Source organism: Argopecten irradians, chromosome 13, assembly GCF_041381155.1.
Source record: "Argopecten irradians isolate NY chromosome 13, Ai_NY, whole genome shotgun sequence".
NCBI classification, from domain to species: Eukaryota; Metazoa; Mollusca; class Bivalvia; order Pectinida; family Pectinidae; genus Argopecten; species Argopecten irradians.
Window position 1 is genome coordinate 21745616 of NC_091146.1, and position 6262 is coordinate 21751877.

Consider the following 6262-nt stretch of genomic DNA (forward strand, 5'->3'; position numbering starts at 1 on the left):
ATGTTCGATCTGGCAACTTCTTCAAACCTTTGGCGATCGTCTGCTGTGCCGTTCTACCTACGATATCGAGTCCGCCAAACAAATTACATCCTCCATCATCAATTACGGGGAAGTCCTCGACAGCCTTCTTCCAGCGAGATATTCCATGCCTCCCGCCTCTTTCGTCGCCATTCGCTATTTCAACTCGGAATACTTGTTCTTTCTACACTTGTGAATCGATTTACATATCATCGTTCAACACACATTCAATTCCGTCATTACCAGGTTTTTTTTACTGGGAGATAACATTATATTGTGCCCACCACCGATGGAAAGAGTAACCTTTTTTATTTCATTGCCCATGAACATCTACCAGTGTCCTCCTTCAGAAATTTTATTAATGCTGGCCCTATCTGTATTCTCCTCATCTTCTTCCTCCAAAGGTATCTACAAGTTGCCTGGGAACCCGATCCTGTCTCCATGCATAGCAACTCTGAATCAATGCCTCTGCACATTAAGGACGAATATGTTCTTGGCGTCCAGCCTTGTCATACTTGCTGGCATGTTTGATCGTCCAATAGCTGAATTTGCCATCGTGTGTGTTTACATGCGTATCTCAGTCCAGGACATTTATTCTCTCTTTCGTTTTTCGACGAGTCATTTATTTATATTTTTGTTAGAACGATTTTTATAAAATATTGCAATTGAAATTGAAATCGGTCTGGCCTAATAAAGAATGATAATGTTATATCTATAATAGAGTTTTAAAACAATAGCTCGGTGCATAATGGATCTCCCTGTCAACATACACGAGTGTGTATTTATAATTAATAACATTCAAGTTTTTGTCCATTAGCTACAATCGATATCTAAGGTAAACAAAGATTTCCAATTAGTGGCTGACTGGAAGGACTTTATCATTTAAATTGAAGTACAATATCCTTGTGTGTATGTTGTCATAGAAACTGTATAGATCGATATGTAATATATTTTGATTGATTAATATTGATATAATTATTATGATATGACATTTGTATCCTTTATATCAGGTGAGTTAAAAATCCACATTTCTCTTTATTTCAGTAACTGTAGAGGGATTCCGATGAATGGGGTCGGGGTTGGGCAGTCTGTGCTTAGATGCAGACTAACAACGTACATATTATCTTCGATACTCCAGGGGTTCCAATCACTTACGATCTACACACACTTGGACTACATCATAGTAAAACTGGAGGCAACCCAGAGAAAAAAAATCTGAACAAATCACAGGCCAGAGAAAAAATTCTTTGAAGACTACAGAGAAGTGGCGCCCAACGTCAAAGCCACACAGGCAATCACAGTGTACCTGGCTCTTCTGATGCGCATCAAAGAACTAAATTACCTGCTCTGTTCTGTTGCCTCCAGTTTCACTAAGACATAGTCCAGGGGGTGTAGAAATCGCAAGTGATCGGAACCCCTGGAGTATCAAGGATGCGTGCATACATGTGTAGAAAAAAAATCATTCCTAGCGCTATTGCCGTGTTCTGACTGTCTTCGGGAAAGTCTGTATTTTAAAGAACACACACTTTAGGGTATTTTTCGTAAAGTGGAAGTTCAGAAACGGCATGATAGCATATTTTTTTTTTAACTATACATGTATAATTTAATTTCATTTGAGGTTATTTTTACATAGACTTGAAGAACTGTTTTGCGGGGAAAGTGGTATAGTCATTGGCTAAGATATCAATTTTCATTTCAGAATATCTTATTGTCATATGTCAAAGACGATGGCAATTTGGCAACAAGCAACATGTCTTTACAGACCCTCTCCCTAATATATCAATGCGCAACAACACAATTTGTTTCAGCTAAAGTAAGTAAAAATGAGGAAATAAATACCTAACCAGTACCTCATTGAGTTATTATAATTAAGTATTATTCACAATTTAATTTGTGTTTATGAAGTCATAGAAAAAACCGAACGGACTTTCTCTTTCATAGACGTTTTCGCGTCTATGAAGAATAAGCTTCCTGTCTATCAAGAATTTAATTCCTTATTTTGTATATGACTTCATAAACCCAAAGGATATTGAGAATAATACTTAAATACAGACTGAACAGTCCATGGGTTCCAGTAAATACGATCTCTCAGACATTTCTATCTAAAGGCCGCGGAAGGCTGAATAAATTCTCTGCTTTCCTAAAGTTTATTCTACACAATCTTTATAAGAGTGTGTATGTATGTGTGAAAATAACGCAATATACCGGTAATTTGTGTACATTAATTTATAGATTTACTGTTGGTTTGATTTATATGTAAGATTTAATGAAAGGTCATTTATATGAAGTAGAGCCAGTTCCTAGCAGAAGTGGCAGAAGTTCCCGGAGTAAAACTCCTGGACGTCCACGAATACCAGATTAAATGTCAACGCATGTCACTCGTAACCTGTTGAGAAATCTGCATCTTAACTAACCAAGAGTTACGGTGCAGTACCTTCTTCCTCAAGTCAAGTGAACCAGAGAGAAGTTGTTTTCTTATATTATATTGGCTACACGTTAGAATTTATCTTATATTAGACGATGTACAATTTACATCTGCATATATCAAACGCTACGTTATACTTAAAGTAAACACAAAGATCAAACAATATGTACAAAGAAGACTCCTAATTAATTATGTAAGACAAATCATGTTCTACGCAATTGGTATACATGAGATATTATACAATAAATACTAACAAGAGGCCCAGAGGGCCTGTATCGCTCACCTGGTTTGTAATGTCAAGCCATATTCTGAATACAGGTTCATTGTTTCTTTTCTGAAGGAATTTGAATTTTTACCTCTATTTCCCCTATTGGACCCCGCCCCTCCTGCCCCCGGGGGGTCAGAGCCAAAATTTATACAAGTTCTGTTCCCCTTCACCCAAGGATGTTTGTGGCCAAATTTGGTTACAATCCATGCAGAACTCTAGGACAAGTAGCGATTTATAGGATTTACCTCTATTTCCCCTATTGGACCCCGCCCCTCCTGCCCCCAGGGGGGCAGAGCAAAAATTTATACAAGTTCTGTTCCCCTTCACCCAAGGATGTTTGTGGCCAAATTTGGTTACAATCCATGTAGAACTTTAGGACAAGTAGCGATTTATAGGATTTACCTCTATTTCCCCTATTGGGCCCCGCCCCTCCTGCCCCGGGGGGGTCAAAGCCAAAATTTATACAAGTTCTGTTCCCCTTCCCCCAAGGATGTTTGTGGCCAAATTTGGTTACAATCCATGTAGAACTCTAGGACAAGTAGCGAGTTATAGTATTTACCTCTATTTCCCCTATTGGGCCCCGCCCCTCCTGCCCCAGGGGGGTCAGAGCCAAAATTTATACCAGTTCTGTTCCCCTTCCCCCAAGGATGTTTATGGCCAAATTTGGTTACAATCCATGTAGAACTCTAGGACAAGTAGCGATTTATAGGATTTACCTCTATTACCCCTATTCGGCCCCGCCCCTCCTGCCCCAGGGGGGTCAGAGCCAAAATTTATACAAGCTCTGTTCCCCTTCACCCAAGGATGTTTATGGCCAAATTTGGTCACAATCCATGCGGAACTCTATGACTAGTAGAGATTTAAGTTAAATGTTGACGGACGGACGGACGGACGGACGACGGACGGACGGACGACGGACGCCGCGCTATGACATAAGCTCACCGGCCCTTTAGGCCAGGTGAGCTAAAAACACAAAGACAAAAAAAAAAAAAAAACATACAACGCCAAGCAAAGCGAGATAACTCGTATTGTAAAACGTGTCATTTCATGTGAGTAACGCGAAAAATATACACATGTGGTTATTATTCACTTTTTGAAACAAATACGTAGTACTTAATAAGTTATTTGTAAGTAAAATTAAATATATTATTATATCAACCGCATCCTCATGTTGTATCGTAACATTGGTCTTAATTTAACAGTGTCCCAACATTCTATTAACCCTGTCACTACAAACAAACTAGAAATATATCTTGTTTTAAAATTAATGTGTTCATTAGCGATATTAACTAGGATTGTTCTCATGATACATCTATATTCACACCGTTTTTTGTAGTTACATGTTTAATAAGTTGATTTCCGTTTGAAATATGTACGGCTCTTTTCTTTGGATGCTATGGGAAATAATTATCCGAGAACTTCAGTAATAGCAATTTTCGTTTTGACTGGTCCGCTACTGCCGATGATCCGCTACTGTCGGAACTAAAATTAGTTTTATTGGAATGAAACAAAAGAACATGCAAATACAGAAGGACTACCTTTAAAGTATACAACAGGAAAAGGAAATAAGAGGAACAAAAAGAATGTATCAATAGAGTATGAACATCACCACCTAAGTTCGATAATTTGCCGTCTCGTACAGTGATAGTCAGCTAACACGCGGTAATTAGGTCGACGACGGGAAACATAAGACTATCCGCGTTATTAAAACCAACATTTAATTTGTTTCAATTTTTTTATAGTGTAGGCTCACTAGCTTTCTTGTGCAAAACATAAAGGTTTCTTAAAAACATTAATAACATCAGAAAGTATATACCGGTGGCCTTATATGAGGTTACAACACCAAACATATACAAAATTTCCTGCATAACATATGAGAGACATAATGGAGAGATCGCCTTCTGGCACAGTGATGCATAGTCAACTACCGCGCGGTATTCAGAACGACGGCGGGAAACATAAGAGCATTTTCTTTACTTTAATCAAATTGTCCAGACTGAAGGCGATGATACTAGTATTAGCGCTAACTTATGATCCTAGAAAATTATCGATCTCGTTTTACATTCCCATTTTAAAGATTAAAAGCCGTTTCGGAAAGGCAGTGAGCCTTTTACATTTTTACCTAAACATATATATGTGTTCTCTCCCACAATACCCCCCCCCCTCCCCCCCCGTTTTTTGTGTTGAACGACTGATCTGGTAAAACTAATTAAAAATGTAATGTTATAAAAAAAAAACTTTCGTCTTTGGTCTAAGATACATGTATAAGGCTACCACGTGCACAGATGCAAAATCCCCTGTGTAATTTATGTTAATAGGGAATACATAGTGCAGTGATTAGGGCGTAGCTAGGTATTGAAAGAGCTGCATGCTTGGGGGGTGCTGGGGGCGACAGCCCCCTGCTAAGGGTCAAGGGACGAAGCCCCGGTAGGGGGTATGGGAGGCGAAGCCCTCCAGAAGCTGAAGGGAAATTGTTACAATGTAGTAGCTATTTTACCTCTATGATAACTATTAAAGTATCTAGGAATGGTTAAATGGAGGTCAAGATATTTATAGGCGATAACCATGCAAAAATAATTCACAAAATTAGAACAGTGGTGATTTTATTTTGTCTACACTATATAATCGTACTATACTAGACTCCCCTGACCTGGCCCCGATTTCTCGAAGCAAAAGTGTATACTTAAGTCAAAACTTTTTTTTTCTTATGTAACTCAAATGAAAATTTGTGAATCAGTTTTTCACTTAAGGTTTGTTTCGGGAAATCGGGGCCAGCGCTCGAACAAACAACACGGATTTTGGCTGTAAAAATTAAAATAGTAAGCAATGGCTGAATTTGGTACTGAGGACAAACTAATGGCAAATATTTTTAACAAAATTAAAATTAAGTTCACGTATTGGTTTGTTTACGACAGCTAATCAAAGAACACTGTCAAAATGGGGAATTTGCGAAAGAAGGGACCACGAACACCCAATAAAGAAATTAAACATTTAATTTATGACAAGTTTTCTATATATTCTGGTATATTTAGATGTATATTTCCAAAAAAAATAAATCTAAATCCACAACCTGTTCATATTTCCAAAAAAAATGTTATTTGTGAGTAACACACCGGAAATCATGGATTAACACGCGTTTTAAAACGGGGTGGGAAATAAACAGAAATTGAAAACTTCCCATTTTTTTCGTTTCAAGGCCGAAAACATATTGCAAGTGCAATTTTAGATGTTTTGCTATCATTGTAACATAATTATTTGTTTTTAGAATATTTCTAACATTTCATGCTATATTGTTTATTTTGGTAATCGTAAGTGTTTGCCTATTCAAAATCCACATTTGCTTTAGGGATTTTGGTAAAGAAGTCTAATATTGTCTTCGACATGATTCAAACATAGCCATATTTAACAACTTGGTAACCGGAAATATCAAATTTCCGGAATGGCCAATCTTCACTAAGTCTTTCGAATGTGCAAAAAGTTATGTTAAGCATACAGTGGGCCATATCACATGTATTTATACGTCATTTATATTCTACAGCGTTACGTGAATG